A 21,446-nucleotide genomic window follows, 5' to 3' on the forward strand; every position below is an offset into this window, starting at 1 on the left:
ATTTGTCTCTTCTGGACATTTCATATAGTAAATGGAGTCATCCGATATGTGGTCTTTTGTGACTGGCTTAGCATAATTTAGCACTTAGCATAATTTTCAAGTGATTTTTTTTTTTTCTTAAATTTTTTTGTAGCTGCTCTGTGTGGCACTCAGGATCTTCGTTCCCTGACCAAGGTTTGAACCTGTGCCCCCTGCATTGGGAGTGCAGAGCCTTAACCACTGGACTGCCAGCATAATATTTTAAAGGTTCATCTGTCTTGTAGCATGGATCAGTACCTCGTTCCTTTTTACTGCTGAATAATAGTCTGTTATATAATAGATATATACCATATTTTGTTTATCCATTTGTCAGTTGACAGACCTTTGGCTTTGGTTTTGGCTGTTAGGAACAGTCCTACTTCTAACATTTGTGTACAGGTTTTTATCGATATGCTTTCAGTTCTTCTGGGTACCTAATAATTTTTAAAGGCGCATAAGTCTAATATACAGACAAAAGTAATGAAAGTGTCTTCACTGATGCCAGTGCTTTTTAGAAATAGTTTGGAGGTTAGTTTATCTACAACTTTATACCATGGGTTTGGAATTTTTCCAAGTGACAAGTTTTACTGGAGCTAATGACAACTTTCTTCTTTATCTATGAAGAAAGTATTTTCAGGTTAACAGCATAAATAAACTTGTTTACAACCCTGGGAAGCGGAATGCGTAAATTAGAGCAGGCGTTTTTAGGGAACTCTGCTCGATAGATGTCATTAATATACAGTTAATTGATCTACTAATGACAAATAATTTTTTGCTATTAAAGAAAGTTACCCTAAGGTCTTTTAATAAGGGAATGGTTCATTAACTTAATTCTTGTTATTGTATGTGTTTAAAAGCACCATATCTGTTGTTAATTAAAAAAATGATCTTTATAATTTGCTAAGAATTTATTGATTCAGATTGTTCGTTTTCCCCACAATTGGATACATTAGGAAGATACTACTTATACAGGTCAGAAGCCTTATAGTAAAATACAAAACAGTGAAATTAATATATCATTCTTTCTCCAGAGAAATTTATACTTTCATGAAGGGAGGAAGGAATTTTTCTTTCTCCAGAGAAATTTATAGTTTCATGAAGGGAGGAAGCACCATATCTGTTGTTAATTAAAAAAATGATCTTTATAATTTACTAATAATTTATTGATTCAGATTTTTCATTTTTCCCATGTTTGGACACGTTAGGAAGATACTACTTATACAGGTCAGAAGCCTTAAAGTAAAGTACAAAACAGTGAAATTAATATATCACTCTTTCTCCAGAGAATGAAGGGGAGGAAGGAAGGGTGGAAGGAATTGTTGGTGTCTGTATTGAAATGAGTGTTAAGATGGGGCTGTTGGGTGTTTGGGTGACCAAAAACAAACCAGGTGAGAATAATTTTATAGTAGATATGGTTCCTTCACTTACTAACTTATTATCTAGAAAATAGGCCTTAAGTTGTATTATAGCCATTAAGAGTGACATACGTGGAAAAAGGACTCAGAGGAAATATGGGAAAATACTAATTTTATTTATGTGGGTGGGGAGATTATAGGTAATTTGGTTTCGTCTTGTACATTTTTAATTTTCACAAAATTTCAAACTCTGAATTTTTTTTTTTTTTTTTTTTGCCTTGCTCTGTGGATTGTAGGATCTTACTTCTCCAACCAAGGAACCTAGGCCATAGCTGTAAAAGTGCCTAGTCCTAACCATTGGGCTGCCAGGGAACTTAGACCCTGAAATTTTTATATGTTAAAAAGAGAAAAAGGACAAATTTCAAACCTTTTGTTAAGAGTTTGGTTTACCATACTGACTGAAAGCCGAATTGGTGAATTGATACATTTCCAGTGGAATTTTGGTGTTGACAAAGATCTTAGAAACCATTTAACTTTTTTTTTCCCATCAGTGCAGTGGTTTCCTTTACATTAATTATCTCTGTTTTAATTAAAAAGAATGTTAGTGAGTGTGTTGTGCTGAGGTTGTTAGGATAGATTGAGTGTATCCAGTGAAATCTAGAGGTATTTTTGTTTTGGTATTGAGTACCTTCCTGTACCTATAAGTTTTATTGACATGTCTCCATACACTGTGTGCCAGAACCATTCTAGTCTTCTTACATATGATGTGAGGCCCCCGTAACTCTGTGTCGTTTTTTATTATTTCTGTTTTATGGATGAGGAAATTCAGGGCCAGAAAAATGAGATGCAATGTTTTAAGGTCTCATAGAAGACATATATTTAAGGTGATTAGCTCATGCTCTTTCCACTAGATCAATCTGTTTGGAGACCCTACTGTTGTGCATCATGGATTGAGTAGTCAGCTTATCCATCTCTCTTACACACACACCTGCACACACGCCTTTTTTACACATTTTCACACATTTTAAGCCCTACTTGTTGCTCACATACTTATAATTTAGGGACACTAGTACAGACTTAGTTTGCATGTTTAATTATAGGAGCCCAGTACTTGATGCATAATAGGTGCTCAGTGGGCTTCTCTGATAGCTCTGTTGGTAAAGAATCCGCCTGCAATGCAGGAGACCCCAGTTCGATTCCTGGGTCTGGAAGATCCCCTGGAGAAGGGATAGGCTACCCACTCCAGTATTCTTGGGCTTCCCTTGTGGCTTAGCTGGTAAAGAATCTGCCTGCAGTGCGGGAGATCTGGGTTTGATCCCTGGGTTGGGAAGATCCCCTGGAGAAGGGAAAGGCTACCCATTCCAGTATTCTGGCCTGGAGAATTCCATGGACTGTGAAGTCCATGGGGTCCCAAAGAGTCAGATGGGACTGTGCGACTTTCACTTTTCACTTTAGGTGCTCAGTGAATGGCCTGTTCAAACAGATGATGTTCAAAACTGAACACAAGTGATTTCGTTCCCTGTGTCTTGTTTCTGTGTATGGTATCTCCATTACAGGCAACCCTTAGATTCTTGCCTCCTGCCTCAGACAATTCCAAGGTTATATTCATATTGCCGTGTTTGATCTGCTCATGTTTCTTGCCTAGACATTTATAGTAGTCTTCTGACTGGTTTTCTGCACCCTTCTCCTCTTTTTCTTCCTTCTGGCTATTTTCTTTGCTGTTGCCAAATTGTTATTTCTAAAGACACAAATCTGCTTTTGTCTCTTCCTTGCCAGGACTTCCCAGGTGGCGTTAGTGGTAAAGAACCCATCTGCTAATCCAGGAGACTTGGGGTTGATCCCTGGGTTGGAAAGATACCCTGGAGAAGGGCATGGCAACCCACTCCAGTGTTCTTGCCTGGAGAATCCTATGGACAGAGGAGCCTGGAGGGCTACAGTCCATGGGGTGGCAAAGAGTCAGACATGATTGAAGTGACTCAGCAGGCACACATGCTTCCTTACCTAAATTTTGTTTTTGGCTTTTCCAGTTGCTTTTAGGCTAATTAACTTTCAAGCTTCTCAGGATAGCATAGTATACACCCTTTGTGTTTTGAGCTAATTTACCTCTCCAGGCTTTATTGGCACTCCAGCTTTACTGAAGTACTATAACTTTCTCAACATACATGCTATTTTTATAGTTGGTGCAATTGCTCAACATAGTTGTGCTATTTTTATTGATGTGGTTTTCTCTGCTTGGAATCCCCTTCCTTCCTCATCCACCTAGCCACTTGTCTCATCTTCAACTAAAGTATTTTTATCTCTGATAAACCTTCCCCTTATCTCTTTTCTTATAGGTTGTGTCCCCTTTTGGTGCTGTCATCATTTGGTGCACGTCTTATTAAAGCATTCAGCTCCAAATATTCAATTGGAGTTGAATATTTACTTTTTCCTTCACCATTGGGTGCTAATAATCCATTTCAGAACAGACGCTTGGGCTTAAGTCCAGACCCACTGAATCAAAATATCCAGTGATGAGATGGAGTTTATATATTTTTAAAAAAGCACTCCGTGGTTATCTTTATGTACAGCTTGGTTAAGAACCACTGTGATGGTTCTTGAAGAATCTTTCAACCTTATATCTCCAGCCCCTGGCAAATAGCATGTACCTCATAAATGATGAGTAAATACATTATGTCATCAGGGCTTGTTGAAGAGACAGACTGATGAGAGTTTTATTTTGAAGAGTATTACGATACCAGTTTGAATTGATAAGGTGTAAGGTGTAACAGAATGTAGGGTCTTGAATACTTGAGAGGCTTTTTGGCATGAAGCTAAGGAGTCAGTAAGCATTTATTGCAGAGTTGCATTAAAAAGCTCTTAAAGTAATTCCTATCAACTCTGGTTTTATGCTTTTTTGGGGGGGAGTGGAGGGGAGTCTTTAAAACCACATTAGAGCTAGGCAAACAGGAGGCTGTAGAAACAAGTTTTACTTTGCTTAATTTGTTAAACACTGAAACTTTTTGTTTGTAGTCAACATCACATATTGGGAAATGGTACCATACGGTTTCAACCTAATACATTTTCAAAGTTCATTCCTGTTCTCGTAAGTGAATATGTCTATTATTGTTTAAGAAGGATAGTATCTTTATGAAGATAGAATCAAGGTTATAATTTATCCCTGTATTGTCAATGGTTAACTGCTCTTAACAGTTTCTGTTGTTGTTTAGTTGCTAAGTCGTGTCCAATTCTTTTGCGACCCCATAGACTATAATTGTAGCCCTGCCAGGGTCCTCTGTCCGTAGGATTTCATAGGCAAGGATACTGGAGAACACTGTGGTGGGTTGCCATTTTCTTCTCAAGGGGATACAGGTTGGAACCGTATCTCCTGCATTGGCAGGTGGATTCTTTTTCACTGAGCCACCAGGGAAGCTAGTGACTCATTTTTCTTGTTTGAAGCTTTTTACGAGTTGCTGTTTGGGTTTTTAAGGTTTCTATTGGCAAATTAAGTATAAAGTGCAGTGTGAATATTGTGAATTATTTTTTTATGTTTTGGTTATAGATTTTGTTCTAAAGTAGAATAGCTTTATTGAGATATAATTCGCATACCATAGAGTTCATCCATTTAAAATATACTACTCAATGGTTTTCAGTATATTCAGAGATTTACAGCTGTCACTACAATCAAAGTGAATGTTTTCATCACCCACAAAAGAAAACCTGTGCCTATTACCAGTCACTTAGCACCTTCCTCACCCACATACCTAGGCAATCACTAATCTACTTTGTCTAAAATGAAAACTTTTTGATAGTACATGTTTGTTTTAAAAAATGTCAGTAATCTGTTTTTCAGAGTTAACTACTTTTAACAGTTTGGTTATTTCCTTCCAAACTTTCTCTGCACATATATAAACAGATACATGAATGTATTGTAGTTTTAAACCAAATGGGATCAGTTGCTCTCTCTAAATATATTGCATAATTTTGTGTGTCCAGGCATGCACACACTGCATGATAGTCTTTTCGCCCTTAATACATTGTAGTCATCCTGTCAGGTCAGTAAATACCTCTACTTTTTTAAGGGTCCCAAAGAGTCAAGACACGACTGGGCTCAAGAATACTGGAGTGGGTTGCCATTTCCTACTCCAGGGTATCTTCTTGGCCCAGGGATTGAATCCGTCTCTTGTATCTCCTGAAATGGCAGGTGGATTCTTTACCTCTGTGTGTATTGAAGTACAGTAATGTGACTGTTTTATCTCAGTTTCGATTTTAGGTTGTTTTTTAACTTTTGACATTCTAAATAATGCTATAGTAAACAATACTGCAGTTATATTTTTGTATTCCAGAGTCACTTCTTTAGAATATATTCAGAGATGTGAAAGTGACAGATCAAACAGAAGAATGCATTTAATATTTTGATACATATTTCTACATTGTTTTCCAGATAGACTGTAGCAATTTAAAATTCCACGAATACCTTTTGAGTATTCTTTGTCCACTTTTTTTTTGGTAGTAATTTCTTAAATTTATAAAACTGTTTTTATATGTCTTTTAACTGTGTTTGGGACTTCCCTGGTGGCTTGGACAGAAAAAAATCTGCCTGCAGTGCAGAAGACCTGGGTTCGATCCCTGGGTCGGGAAGATCCCCTGGAGAAGGAAATGGCAGCCCACTCTAGTATTCTCTCCCATAGAATTCCGTGGACAGAGGAGCCTGGTGGGCTACAGTCCATGGGGTTGCAAAGAATAGGATGCGAGTTAGCGACTAACACCAGCTGTGTTTATTGTCCTTTCTGATTTCATTATCTGTACGCTCTTAGATCATCCCTCACCCAATCTCCTGTGTTTCTTGTAATATTTTAGTAGTTATAGTTTTATATTTTCATCTTTAATTAATCTGGAGTTTCTGTGTATTGTGTAGGCAGGAAATAGTGATGTAATTTTACTTTGCCTCAAATTGTTAATTACTAATTCTGGCAGTATTTATTGGTTTGAAAGACCTCCTTTATAATAAATAATCTTCCCATATATGCATCTGTTTTGATTCATTTGTTCTATTGATATGTTTATTCTTACTGTAGGGCTAGTTTTTATTTTTTGAAAAGTAATCTTTATTGAGGTATAACTGACATAAAATGCACACATTTAAAATGTATAATTTGTTAAGTTTTGAAATGTCAAAGTATTCAGCTGTGAAACCTTCACTACACTTAAGATAATGACAGTTCCCATCTTCTCCAAAAGTTTTGTTGGCCACTTGTAGTTCATCTCAGCAGCAACCAATGATCTGCTTTTTGCTTAAGTCTAGGCTTCTATTTGTTGTATTTTAGTGGCATTTGGAATGACATTAAAGCAATTTTTGTTATCTCTAGAATTACCCTCGTAGCCCATCCAGCAGTTTTTACTTGCAGTCCATTTGCTTGAGTGCTCCTGTCTCTGATGTCTATGAAAGTTGCTCATATAGCTTCTTCCAGTCCTTTGTTTAAGTTACCTTCTCAGTGAAGCTTTTTGTGAACATTATTTAAATTGTAACTGTCTCCCTTCCCTGCTTTCGTTTTCTCAATAGCCTTAATCCCCCATTTTGTAATTTGGTATCCCTACTTTCCAAAATGTTTATAGTGAGGATTTACTGTTTTTATAGTTCAAAATTTCCTAAAAGCCATCATTTTTAGTATAAAGGAAACAAAACGTGTTCTGATTTTTAAAAATCCAATTTCAAATGTTACTCTAGGGCATCCACAGTCTCCAAGTTTAAAACCTAATAAATTTGTTATACCTAAAGTCCCTCTCAACTCTGAGAGGGAAAACTTCCATAGTTCATGACCTCACAGTAATGCAAATTACAGGGTAAGAAACTACAGGTAGTAGTTGTTCTGAAAAAGGAGCAAATGAAGGTTTACTATTTGTATAACATTAGAAAGAATTCTGTAAACAAACAAACCATACAAAATACATACAGTGTATGTGTTAAAAAGATTAAGTTCTGTCTCCTCCTTTGTATTCTGTCTCTTGGTTAAGAATCACTGATATTTTCATTAGTATATCTTACTTTTTTTTTTATCCAAAGGAGATAGAAGTCTATTAAAATATTTTCTCCCACAGATACAGTTTTGGATTTATGTATTATGTTTTCCCTTAGGATCATGAAGTCCAGAATGAGCTGTTTGATGTGCTTGGTAGCTGCCCACTTTAATTATATTGCTGTGATGTATCGGGATAGACTTACTCATTGAGAATTCCTACTCCCTTACGTACTACAAACAGTAGAATGCTGAAACACAGGAGATGTGAGGGTTAGCGACAAGACTGCTGAATGGAGGAAGACATTTACTAGGCTCCATGGCCAAAGACCTTTTAGATAGGGAGCTCTTATTTCCTGTGCCAACTATTTGTATTGTTACAGTAATAATGAACTGTTCAAACTTGAGAAGCTGTCTCTGAGAAATGTTTGATTAATAATATAAAATGCCTTTGTTATCACACTAGAGTTTATTCCTCTTACATCTAAAAATATGTCAACCAACTTTGCAGATGTGTTAAAATGAGTCATTTCTTCTGGTGATGATTGTAATTTTGTTTCTCAGTATTATAAGTGAACTAAGGACTCTTTCTGTGGCCTAATTTCATTGTCTGTGTCCTAATGAACAGTGATTTAAAAGTCAAAATTTTCTCCTCCCATTAAAAAGAATGACTTGTAGGTGTTTTTGAGTTCTAAAAATCAGTAAATGCTCATTGTAAATATTTCAGAAAGGGTAGTTATAAAATCATAAAAATAAAAGCACCCAAGTAACAAACCAAAAACCAACCAACGCAACCCTCATCTGTAATTCAGCCCTAAGAATCTTTCGTAATATATCCATCTATTTTATTCAAAACCTAAATATGTTAATCATTTCTTTTCTCTAATAACAAGGATAATTGTTTCTTTAAAAATTTTTTTACTTACTTGACTGTGTCAAGTCTTCATTTTGGCTCAGAGTCAGTAGTGCCAGCGCCTGGGCTTAGTTGCTCCACAGTAGGATCTTAGCCGTTGATCAGGGGTCAAATCTGATTCCCCAAGGTGGATTCTTAACCACTGGACCACCAAGGAAGTCCCTTATTGTCTGTTTCTTTTTGGGTGCACTGGGTCTTTGTTGAGGTGCACAGGCTTCTCATTTCGATGACTTCTCTTGTTGTAGGTCTTGGGCTCTAGAGCTTGAGGGCTTTAGTAATTGTGGCTCTCTGGTTCTAGGGCATGGGCTCAGTACTTGTGGTGCATGGGCTTAGTTGCTCTGTGGCATGTGGAATATTCCTGGGCTAGGGATTGAACCCATGTCCCCTGCATTGGCAATTGGATTTTAACCACTGGACCGCCAGGGAAGTCTCATCCTTGGGTTAATTCTGTGTGGGACTCTGAACTTCCTAGATTTGGTTAACTTTCCTTTCCCACGGTAGGGAAGGTTTCAGCTATTATCTCTTCAAATATTTTCTTGGATCCTTTCTCTCTCCTCTTTCTGGGATCCCTGTAATGAGAATGTTGGTGCATTTAATGTTGTCCCAGAGTTCTCTTAGGCTGTCTTCATTTCTTTTCTTCTGTTCCATTCCACAGCAGTGATTTCCACCATTCTGTCTTCCAGATTGTTTATCCACTCTTCTGCCTCAGTTATTCGTTATTGATTCCTCCTAGTGTATTTTTCATTTTAGTTATTGTATTGTTCATCTCTATATGTTCTTTAGTTCTTCTAGGTCCTTGGTAAACTTCTTGCATCTTCTCCATTCTTTTTCCAAGATCCAGGATCATCTTCACTATCATTATTCTGAAATTCTTTTTCTGATATATTGCCTGTCTCTATTTAGTTGTTTTTCTGGGCCTTTATCTGTTCCTTCATCTAGGACATAATCCTCTGCCTTTTCATGTTAACTTTCTATGACTGTGGTTTTCATTTCCAAGGCTGCAGAGTTGTAGTTCTTCTTTTTCTGTTGTCACCCTGGAGCCTCTTCACAGTCAGCTCGTACCTCCATTCCCAGCAGCTGTTTTCTGTCCCTGTGGTTTTGCCTTTTCCAAAATGTCATATGTGTACTGTAAATGTATGTAGCTCTTGAATCTGGTTTCTTTCACTTAAAAAAAAAAAAAGAAAGTTGCTCAGTTGTGTCCGACTCTTGCAACCCCATGGACTACACAGTTCATGGAATTCTCCAGGCCAGGATACTGGAGAGGGTAGCCATTCCCTTGTCCAGGAGATCTTCCCAACTCAGGGATTGAACCCAGGTCTCCTGCATTGCAGGTGGATTCTTTACCAGCTGAGCCACCAGGGAAGCCCAAGTAAATACTCTTTCACTTAGCATGCTACATTTGAGAACCTGAGTTGTGTGTAACAATAAATGGAGCCTTTTAACTGGTCGTGTACCATTAAATAGCCTTCCATGGTGACTGAGTGGTAAAGAATCCACTTGCTCATGCAGGAGACGTGGGTTCCCCTGGGAAGATCCCCTGCAGAAGGAGATCACAGCCGCTCCGGTACTCCTGCCTGGGAAACCCCGGGACAGAGGAGCTGAGCGGGGCACAGTTCATGAGGCTGCCAGAGTCGGACGTGCCTAAGTGACTGAAACAACAACAAACAACAATATCATCAAATAGTTACATGGCAGTTTATCCATTTTATGTGCTCGGTTGACTGGAGTGCTTGGTATAGTAATTGCTTGAAACATGGCATGCGCGTGACGTATTTTATTACCTCTTTTGTATATTGTGTTCCTGTAGCCTTTATACATGAAAGACAATTGTGTCAAGACGTAAAATCTTTGGACTGTAGTTAGTAGATCTTACTGACTTTGGCAGGTAGTGTTTTAGAGAACCAAGAGTAAATTCTGTTTTTTCCTCCTGCTCTGATACTTAACAGAATTCTCCATCTTTAGGATAGTTTGGTCAGGATGTGATTTTTGTGTACTCTGTGGGTGAGACCTTTTGATTTGCAAAGTTTTATAGCTTGAGGAAGGTTCCTTTGGTTATATGTTTGATTATTTTAGATTTTTCCTTGGGAATTATTTTAAGTTGTGTCTTCATTATTTCTTCATAGCAGTCATCTTTTTTAATTTAAAATTTTGACTTAGTTATTTGTTGATTTCTGTAGTTGTAAGAAATAAGACAGAGAGATGGTTTGTATACTTTTTTCTGTTTCCCCTAGTGGTAACATTTTACAGTATAACCTTTGCAGGTAGCATTGGGTACTATAGCATCACACTAGTTTATTGACATTGATAAAATCCACCCAGTCCTAGTCACATTTCTCCAGGGTTACTTGTACTCATTTGACATGAAGTTCAATATAATTTTATGATCTGCTGGGTTCATATACTTACCACCACAAAGTACTAAGTAGCTCTTAAACAAGGAACCCTTGAGTAGCCCTTTTTAAATACATCCACCTTCTCTTTGCAGGGGTGTAGGGGCCTCCCCCCAACCACTAATGTATTCAGTCTTCCATTTCCACAATAAACGTCATAGAAATGGAGTCATACTATATACAGCCTTTGAGGACTGACCTTTATTGCTCTGCATACTTTTCTGGAGTTTCATCCAAGTTGTTGCCTGTAGTAGACCATTCCTTTTTATTGCTGCATAGTGTGCGTGGTATAGATGCACTTTAGATGTAGTTTACATCAGGGTTGATTCCATTTTTTAATTATTACAAATAAAGCTGTGAACATTCATGTACAAATTTTTTTGTGAACATCAGAATGAAGTCCAGTTGCTGGATAATATGGTAGTTCTGTGTTTAGTCTTTTAAGAAACTGCCAAGTTGTTTTCTAAACCAGTAATGTTGGAATAATCCCACATTTTTCTGCACCCTACTAGCATTTGGTAGTATTACTGGTTTTTATTTTAGCTATTCTGATACATATGTAATGATCTTTCATTGTGATTTTAATCTGTATTTACCTGATGACTAATGGTGTTCAGTATATTTTCATGTGAGCAGCTATCTTTATTTTTTAATGTGGTGTTTAATTCTTAGTTTTATATGATCTTGATTTTTAATAAAAGTACTAAGTTCTGATTGCTAGTTTCTGTATGTTGCCTTTATCCAATAACATTTGTGGAAGTTCCATTTATAAGTTTGATAAGAGATCTTTGCTTAGTTTGTGGATCGTTTTAACTTTAACTTAGCACACATTACTTGTAAACATAAAAGGAATGACTTATTTTTAAACCAAATTTGGCCAACTATGGCCTCTGCCAAATATAGCTTGCTGCCTTTGAGCTAGCAATGGTTTTTACATTTTTAAGTTTGTAGTTGAAAGTTAAAGGGCTTTCCAGGTGGCGCTAATGGTAAAGAACCTGCTGCCAGTGCAGGAGACATAAGAGACACAGATTCGATACCTTGGTCGAAAAGATCCCCTGGAGAAGGGCATGGCAACCCACTTGAGTGTTCTTGCCTGGAGAATCCCATGGACAGAGGAGCGTGGTGGGTTACATTCCATAGGGTTGCACAGGGTCGGACGTGACTGAAGCAACTTAGTGTGAAACTGCAAACAAAGAATATAGACAAAGACCCTGTGCAGCCCGCAGTGTTACGTGCTGAGGTGCCTATTTGTGTCCAACTCTTTGCACCCTTTGCGATTGTAGCCTGGCTGGCAGGTTCCTCTGTCCATGGGATTGTTCAGGCAAGAAATACTGGAGTGGGTTGCCATTTCCTTCTCAAGGGAATTGTCCAGACCCAGGATCTAACCTTGTGTCTCTTGTGTGTCCTGCATTGCAGATGGATTGTTTACTGCTGAGCCATCGGGGAAGCCATGTAGCCCAGAAAGCCTGTATTATTTATTTCATGATCTGTTATAGACAGTGTTTGCCATCTCCTATTTTTTAATAACAGCGTTATTGTTAAAGGATATTCATATATCACAAAATTCACCCTTAAGTTTACAGTTTGGTGGATTTTGGTATGTTTACAGTACTAAGCAACCATCATGCTTCTAACACTAGAACACTTAGCACTCCCAAAAGAACCCCTGTACTCATTAGTAGGCATTGTCCATTTCCCCCTTTCCTAAGTCCCTGGCAAGCACAAACCTATTCTTGTCTCGTTTATTATGGATATTTCCTATTAGTGAGATCATGTGGCCTTTTGTGTCTGGCTTCTTTCATTTAGCATATTTTTAAGATTCATGGATATTGTATCATGTATCAGTACTTCATTCTCTGCTTTCTGTTCCTTTTTGCTGAGCAAGCATGGCTTGTGGGATCTTAGTCGCTAACCAGGGATCGAACTTGTGCCCTCTGCAATGGAAATGTGGAGTCCTAACCGCTGAACTGCCAGGAAATTCCCTGTACTCCATTTCTTTTTTTGTGGCTGAACAATATGCCTTTGTATGATGTATATTATTTTTTGTTTATACATTCATCAGTCGATGGACATTTGATGGTTTTTTTTTCCCCCAATTATCTTCTGTTTGAATCTGTGTCCTTTTCCTCCAGATTGAATTCTTCTCAGTTTTGTTTGCGTCATTAATTATTCGGTGTCCTACTCTTTTCTGCTTTGTGAATGGTTAATTTTATTTTGTCTATATACCTGTTATTTATTCTCTCCTTCAACAGGTAGATCATTTTTAGTCTTCTCTTTTATATATTGAGATTTCCTTTCCTTGGTTAAGTAGTTTTTTCCTGGAGGCCCATGACTCCTTGTCTCCTTTTGATTATCCTTGTGTTAACATAGAGGAATCCTCGAGTTTTAGCCAGAGATGGACTGTATGGGTTGTTATATTTTCAGATTTTGAGCTGGGTGACAGGGTAATCTAGTCATCTCTTTTTCCATTTTTGGGTTTCCAGCAGGCTTTCATCTAGTGCAACTTTGTTGCCTAAACAGTTGGAGTACCCCCAAAACATTTTGATCCCTAATACAGGACAGAGGTTTGTGACATTGTACAGGAGACAGGGATCAAGACCATCCCCATGGAAAAGAAATGCAAAAAAGCAAAATGGCTGTCTGAGGAGGCCTTACAAATAGCTGGGAAAAGAAGAGAAGTGAAAAGCAAAGGAGAAAAGGAAAGATATTCCCATCTGAATGCAGAGTTCCAAAGAATAGCAAGGAGAGATAAGAAAGCCTTCCTCAGTGATCAGTGCAAAGAAATAGAGGAAAACAACAGAATGGGAAAGACTAGAGATCTCTTCAAGAAAATTAGAGATACCAAGGGAACATTTCATGCAAAGATGGGCTTGATAAAGGACAGAAATGGTATGGACCTAACAGAAGCAGAAGATATTAAGAAGAGGTGGCAAGAATACACAGAAGAACTGTACAAAAAAAATCTTCATGGCCCAGATAATCACGATGGTGTGATCACTCACCTAGAGCCAGACATCCTGGAATGTGAAGTCAAGTGGGCCAAAGCATCACTATGAACAAAGCTAGTGGAGGTGATGAAATTCCAACTGAGCTATTTCAAATCCTCAAAGATGATGCTGTGAAAGTGCTGCACTCGATATGCCAGCAAATCTGGAAAACTCAGCAGTGGCGACAGGACTGGAAAAGGTCAGTTTTTATTCCAATCCCAAAGAAAGGCAGTGCCAAAGAATGCTCAAACTATCACACAATTGCACTCATCTCACACGCTAGTAGAGTAATGCTCAAAATTCTCCAAGCCAGGCTTCAGCAATACGTGAACCGTGAACTTCCAGATGTTCAAGCTGGTTTTAGAAAAGGCAGAGGAACCAGAGATCAAATTGCCAACATCTGATGGATCATTGAAAAAGCAAGAGAGTTCCAGAAAAACATCTATTTCTGCTTTATTGACTATGCCAAAGCCTTTGACTGTGTGGATCACAATAAACTGTGGAAAATTCTGAAAGAGATGGGAATACCAGACCATCTGACCTGTCTCTTGAGAAACCTGTATGCAGGTCAGGAAGCAACAGTCAGAACTGGACATGGAACAACAGACTGGTTCCAAATAGGAAAAGGAGTACATCAAGGCTGTATGTTGTCACCCTGCTTATTTAACTTCTATGCAGAGTACATCATGAGAAACGCTGGGCTGGAAGAAACACAAGCTGGAATCAAGATTGCCAGGAGAAATATCAATAACCTCAGATATGCAGATGACACCGCCCTTATGGCAGAAAGTGAAGAAGAACTAAAGAGCCTCTTGATGAAAGTGAAAGAGGAGAGTGAAAAAGCTGGCTTAAAGCTCAACATTCAGAAAACTAAGATCATGGCATCTGGTCCCATCACTTCATGGGAAATAGATGGGGAAACAGTGGAAACAGTGTCAGACTTTATTTTTTTGGGCTCCAAGATCACTGCTGATGGTGATTGCAGCCATGAAATTAAAAGACACTTAGTCCTTGGAAGGAAGGTTATAACCAACCTAGATAGCATATTTAAAAGCAAAGACATTACTTTGCCAACACAGGTCCGTCTAGTCAAGGCTATGGTTTTTCCAGTGGTCATGTGTAGGTGTGAGAGTTGGACAGTGAAGAAAGCTGAGCACCGCAGAATTGATGCTTTTGAACTGTGGTGTTGGAGAATACTCTTGAGAGTCCCTTGGACTGCAAGATCCATCAATCCATCCTAAAGGAGATCAGTCCTGGGTGTTCATTGGAAGGACTGATGTTGAAGCTGAAACTCCAATACTTTGGCCACATCATGCGAAGAGTTGACTCATTGGAAAAGACCCTGATGCTGGGAAGGATTGGGGGCAGGAGGAGAAGGGGCCGACAGAGGATGAGATGGTTGGATGACATCACCAACTCGATGGACATGTGTTTGGGTAAACTCTGGGAGTTGGTGATGTACAGGGAGGCCTGGCATGCTGCAATTCATGGGGTTGGAAAGAGTTGGACACTACTGAGCGACTGAACTGAACTGAACTGAACTGAATACAGGACACTGGTTCAGAGTCAGACTCTGTAATCAGCTTGTCTGTGTAACTCTGGAAGAGTTATGTAACCCTTTTCTGCCTCAGTTTCCTCCTATATTAAAAAAGTGACTAATGGAGGATAACTAGGAACTATTTCATAGTTTGAGAACGAAAGCACTTTGCTACCTAGGACACAGTCAATAAATACTAGCTGTGATAACAGTTATTTTGTATGACATAGAAGGAGAATCCTGTCTCTGTAACAGCTTCTGAGTATACCATAACCTTTTTATTTACTGAGTATTGTTAAAAATAACTGCACAATGAGCACCTTTGCTCATTGCTTATTTTTTCCCTCTCATTTCTTTTAGTTATTTAAGATGTTTCTAGAAGAGGATTATTAGTTTGAAAGATATTAATATAAAAGACTTCATAAATGTTAAGTTTATTTTCAGAAGATTCTTTCTGAGTTGTTTCATTGGCATTATAGAAAACGTAGAAACTACTGAAGAAGTTTCAAATTAACATTTGAATATGTTACTTATTTTGTGCATGTCTCTATGGAAATACATACTCTTTTTATGTATACAGATTTGTAGCCTAATATAGATTCTTTACACATAAACATTCTCTTCTAAGAATTTCAAAACTGTTTTAAGTAGCTACATAAAATTCTGGAAATGAATATATGCAGAATTTAGTAATTCCTGCTGTATTTAAACTTTTTTGTAAACCACTTTTCCCAACACAAAGCCATGTTGAAGGTTCTTTGTCAACAAATCTTTGCCCATATTTCTGGTTATTTGCTTCAGATGAATTCCTTAAAGTGGAACTGCTGGATCACAGGGCATGAAAATTTATAAAACCTGATGCATATTGTCAAATTTCTTTCTTTTGGAAACCAGCTGTATACCATTCAGACAGATCACTATGGGTAGTAGTTTCCAGACACGCAGAGATAAAGATTTATCATTGTCTTTAGTTTTATACTTTTTAGATTAGGTTCTTTCATCATATTAATTAGCTTCTCTCTTAAAGTGGCCTGCTCTCATTACCAATTTCAACTTGATCATGATTGGTAAAATTAAGAAAAAGAGAGAACCAGAAATTGTGAGGTTTTTATATTTAAAGGTCACTAGTTTCATAGGGTTCATTAACTGCTTCTGAAATATTATTTATTCTTTTCAATTTGTAAATCGTTTTATGTTTAGAAAGTGCTGACATTTACATGAAGTATATATATTATGATAGTATGGTAGCAAATCAGTTTTGATAACTGATTTGATTTGATAAATGGATAGTTTATCTTTTTGGTTGGTTAACCATCCAGGCTGAATGCCATCAACATATCAGATGATCTGTAACTTCAATGGTATTTAATTGCCAAAGGTAGTAGCAGTTTTTAAATGATAAATAATAATAAAAAACCAGAACTTTGACCTAATTCTGGCTGCTGTGATGACTTCATTCCTCCCCTACCCTGCTGTGTATCATGGAAGAGACTATAAAAATAGTGTAATAATGAGTTTCTGGAACAACAGTTGTTTAAGCCAGGTGTTCTGGGTCCTTTGTGCTTGCCTTTAATGAGAAAAGATAGAAGTGGTAGTAAAAGATTTAGAGATCTGAATTTGAATTCCACTTTTGATCTTTCTGCTCTGTGACTTTGGACAGATTACACCTCATCTATAAACTGGAATAATTTTGCAGTCCAGTGCCTTGAAAACTCAGTAAATATACTGGTATTTAGTGTTGTTATTGACACTGAATAAATAGCATCATGTAGTAGGGTTTGCATTCTCCCGAGCTAAAAAGAGTTTTTTGTTTCTGGTTTTTCCCAGTAATCAAGAATACTATTGATTTAGTTATATATTACTAGAGGAATGTAATAACTTTTTGTTTTTCTTAATAAAATGGGGATAAGAGTACTTGCATTTTCAGATTGTTATGACTATTAAAGAGATCATACAGCATATAAGGATTTTTATAGGACAGGGCCTGTCACAACATAAGTCTCAGTAAATATTTGTTGTTTTATTGTTTATAATACAGATATAATAGACCAGAAGATGATGTGGAACAGACTTATTAAGTTTTTTTCCCTTAATGTGCTTTGTGCTTAGTCGCTTAGTTGTGTCTGACTCTTTGTGACTCTATGGACTGTAGCCTGCCAGGATCCTCTGTCCATAGGGATTCTCCAAGGCAAGAATACTAGAGTAAATTGCCATGCCCTCCTTCAGGGGATCTTCGCAACCCGGGGATTGAACCCAGGTCTGCTGCATTGCAGGCAGACTCTTTACTGTCTGAGCCACCAGGGAAGCCCTTTTCCTTAATGATTAAATTCAAATTAGGTTAATTCTCACATTCCATTTCTTCTCACTGCTCAAGTTTCTCCTGCATTTGCTTGGCCTTTTCTCACTGGTATCTTCTTCCCGTAATGGTTTTTGGCACCAGATCTTCTGCTTGTATTGTTCTGGATCTATGTTAGTGAAATGGAGCCATTGTGAACTGGGCTTGCCTTTGCAAAAATCCTCCAGGGGAACAAAGGTAGATGTGGAGGAGAAAAGTGCCTGATAACAGATTCAGTGGTTGAGGAAATAAATATTCTAGTAAGGGCAGTTTTAGTCTCAAGTTATAGACGTCTGTTCTAGGTAGCAAAATTTCAGAGCATTAAATGAAAGAACACCAGGGATTCTGTCCGAACCTCAGAGCAGGAAATGTACATGGGCCTCAGGGGCACCAGAAGGCTGTTTCCATAGGGGTTCTATAGTCTCTTGTCTCCGATTTTTTTTTTTTTTTTTCCCCTGCACATTTTTTCTCTTCTATATGTTGATCATCTGCTTATTCACCAGGTTATACTTGACCCAAAGTGACAGCTCCAACTGCCGGATCTTTAGCGAATTTCACTTTATACGTAGCTTTCTGACCCAAATGCTAAGAGGAATCTGATTAGCTTATCATTTCTCTTCAGATTGATACTAGAAGTTTAGCCATTTAGAAGAATACTTTTGGTATAGTTATTTGTGGCCAGAGGTGGTAGGAATCATGAAGTTGCCCTTTCCAGGGAGGTGTCTTCAAAATTGTGTATTACAGAAAATATTTTGAAAACTGTTTATTTGTTGGGAATTTTATTTTTCCAAGTGCAGTACATAGCTCTGAATTACTGTTTTAAAGTACAGACTTCCAGTGTGATTTCATTAATAACCAACTCAGTGATACCTATTGTGTTAGAGTTTGGTTCTTGTTTAAAAGCAGCTGAGAACTGGTCAAACTGGCTCAAGTAAAGGGACATTCATTGTAAAGACACCCTGAGCAGTTAAGGGACAGTAATCCAAGGACAGAAATGCTAGTAATTAAATAAGGCCAGTAAATAAATAAATGCTAGTAAATAGGAAAGGCAGTGCCAAAGAATGCTCAAACTACCACACAATTGCACTAATCTCACACGCTAGTAAAGTAATGCTCAAAATTCTCCAAGCCAGGCTTCAGCAATACATGAACCGTGAACTTCCAGGTGTTCAAGCTGGTTTTAGAAAAGGCAGAGGAACCAGAGATCAAATTGCCAACATCTGATGGATCATTGAAAAAGCAAGAGAGTTCCAGAAAAACATCTATTTCTGCTTTATTGACTATGCCAAAGCCTTTGACTGTGTGGATCACAATCAACTGTGGAAAATTCTGAAAGAGATGGGAATCCCAGACCACCTGATCTGCCTCTTGAGAAACCTGTATGCAAGTGAGGAAGCAACAGTTAGAACTGGACATGGAACAACAGACTGGTTCCAAATAGGAAAAGGAGTACATAAAGGCTGTATATTGTCACCCTGCTTATTTAAATTATATGCAGAATACACCATGAGAAACGCTGGGCTGGAAGAAGCACAAGCTGAAATCAAGATTGCTGGGAGAAATATCAATAACCTCAGATGTGCAGATGGCACCACCCTTATGGCAGAAAGTGAAGAACTAAAGAGCCTCTTGATGAAAGTGAAAGAGGAGAGTGAAAAAGTTGACTTAAAGCTCAACATTCAGAAAACTAAGATCATGGCATCTGGTCCCATCACTTCGTGGGAAATAGATGGGGAAACAGTGGAAACAGTGTCAGACTTTATTTTTTTGGGCTCCAAGATCACTGCTGATGGTGATTGCAGCCATGAAATTAAAAGACGCTTACTCCTTGGAAGGAAAGTTATGACTAACCTAGACAGCACATTAAAAAGCAGAGACATTACTTTGCCAACAAAGGTCCGTCTAGTCAAGGCTATGGTTTTTCCAGTAGTCATGTATGAATGTTAGAGTTGGACTATAAAGAAAGCTGAGTGCCAAAGAATTGATGCTTTTGAACTGCGGTGTTGGAGAAGACTCTTGAGAGTCCTTTGGACTGCAAGGAGATCCAACCAGTCCATCCTAAAGGAGATCAGTCCTGGGTGTTCTGATGTTGAAGCTGAAACTCCAATACTTTGGTCACCTGATGCGAAGAGCTGACTCATTTGATGCTGGGAAAGACTGAGGGCAGGAGGAGAAGGAGTCGACAAAGGATGAGATGGTTGGATGGCATCACTGCCTCAATGAACATGAGTTTGGGTAAACTCCAGCAGTTGGTGATGTACAGGGAGGCCTGGCGTGCTGTGCTTCATGGGGTCGCAAAGAGTTGGATATGACTGAGTGACTGAACTGAACTGAAATAAGGCCAAGAACTGAACCAGAATGCTGTCAATAGTTGCTTCTTTTTTAGGTTTTATGCTGGACTGCATTGGCCACCATGGTAATAATTGCTTTGTTCTTTGAGATTTAATGTTTAGTAATACAGATCTGCTTAAAAATCTTATAAACTAATTCATTACATATTTGGATCATTAACTTCTTACATTTGGATTACTTTGTACCCAAGTCTTAAGTTTCAGGTTTTTTTTTCTTTGACTGTAATGTTGGCTGGCCAAAAGAAAGACAGAAATCAGAAATCTAAACAGAGAATCAGACAAGTAGGAGGAGAACCAGGACATCATAGTGGTATGGAAATCAAGGAATGAAGGATTTTGAGAAGGTGGCTACTGAGTTTTTTTAATGAGAACAGAAAGAACCTGAGGTTTAACTAGTGATGATTTTTATTTTTATATTTTAGAAGTTTCTGAATTGATTAGAATGGAGAATGGAAATTTCTCTGAATTGATGATTTCGCTGAGAATCGAGAAGAGAAAAAATGGTTGTACTTTGAAATGCTAAGCTTTAGAAAGTAAGTTAGACGTGTGTATGATCTAGGTGCTTCTAATATTGATTATGAAAATGCTGACCTGTAGACAGAGAGGCTCCCCTCCCTGGAATGGCCAGAACTGAGGATAGGGAAAAAAAAAGATGGATGTGTGGAGACATTTCAGTAACTTAAAGAGAAGAAACTGTGAAGTGGATGTAGTTGAATACATGCCTAGTAAGTGTTGGACATGTTGTTTCATTTAATCTTCATAACAAATGTGTCAAGTAGCGCTACCTCAGTTTTACAGATGGAAATGGTGAAGTGTCTATCATCCATTGATTCTGATAAGGGTATAGGGTATGGGTGTGATACAGTGGGCTTCTCAAGGAGCGCACTTTTGAATATCATTCTTAGATTTTTAAGTGATGCATTTACTTAGTGCTTCATTTCCGAAATGTGGTGTGTAGTTCTGGGTGTATCTACTTTGATTTTGTAACTTCCTATATTGGTAACTGCTGCTGCTAAGTCGCTTCAGTCGTGTCCGACTCTGTGCGACCCCATAGACGGCAGCCCACCAGGCTCCCCGTCCCTGGGATTCTCCAGGCAAGAATACTGGAGTGGGTTGCCATTTCCTTCTCCAAAAACACCAACTTAGTTTTCGAAATTATGATTTTGGTTAGGACAAGATCCTTGTTAGAAGCAGAAGACTTACAAAAGAAAGTTCTGGGATCTGGGAAATAGAAAGGAAACTCAGACTCTCGGTTGTTTATACAGATCATCCTTCTTGGGTGGGGTGAAGTGAGGGATATGAGGTAGGTCAGACCCTAAAGTGGTTATCTTAGTTTGCGGTTTTAGTAAAAGGGAGTGAGAGATACCTTTTAGGGGAGGGGCAGCAGTAGAGAAACTGGATGGGTGTAAAATGAGTAACTGGCCAGTAGCCCAAAGACAAAAATAGGAAGTAGTTTTGGGAAACCAAAGGGAATAGATTATTTAGTAGAAGGAAGAAGAAGTCTTATAGACATTCAGCAAAAGTGCAGATGAAATTGAAAGTGAAAATGAAAGTCTCTCAGTTGTGC

At 38.1% G+C, this 21,446-nt stretch overlaps 1 protein-coding gene and 2 long non-coding RNA genes across 52 annotated transcripts in view; 2 read left to right on the forward strand and 1 right to left on the reverse strand.

Moving 5' to 3' along the window:
• Nucleotides 1-21,446, forward strand: part of PUM1 (pumilio RNA binding family member 1) — a 121,597-nt gene that overhangs the window by 12,292 nt on the left and 87,859 nt on the right. The gene's annotated exons all lie outside the window — the stretch shown is intronic.
• LOC145543697 (uncharacterized) lies at nt 1,628-3,983 on the forward strand. Its single transcript, XR_014080969.1, has 2 exons — nt 1,628-2,618; nt 3,262-3,983. It is a non-coding gene; the product is annotated as an uncharacterized LOC145543697 (long non-coding RNA).
• LOC145543698 (uncharacterized) lies at nt 1,740-9,463 on the reverse strand. The gene is made up of 2 exons (XR_014080970.1): nt 5,966-9,463; nt 1,740-2,678 (listed from the first exon to the last, which is right to left on the reverse strand). It is a non-coding gene; the product is annotated as an uncharacterized LOC145543698 (long non-coding RNA).

This window comes from Giraffa tippelskirchi, chromosome 3, assembly GCF_054371585.1.
Source record: "Giraffa tippelskirchi isolate mGirTip1 chromosome 3, T2T-mGirTip1v1.2.pri, whole genome shotgun sequence".
In the NCBI taxonomy this organism is placed as follows: Eukaryota; Metazoa; Chordata; class Mammalia; order Artiodactyla; family Giraffidae; genus Giraffa; species Giraffa tippelskirchi.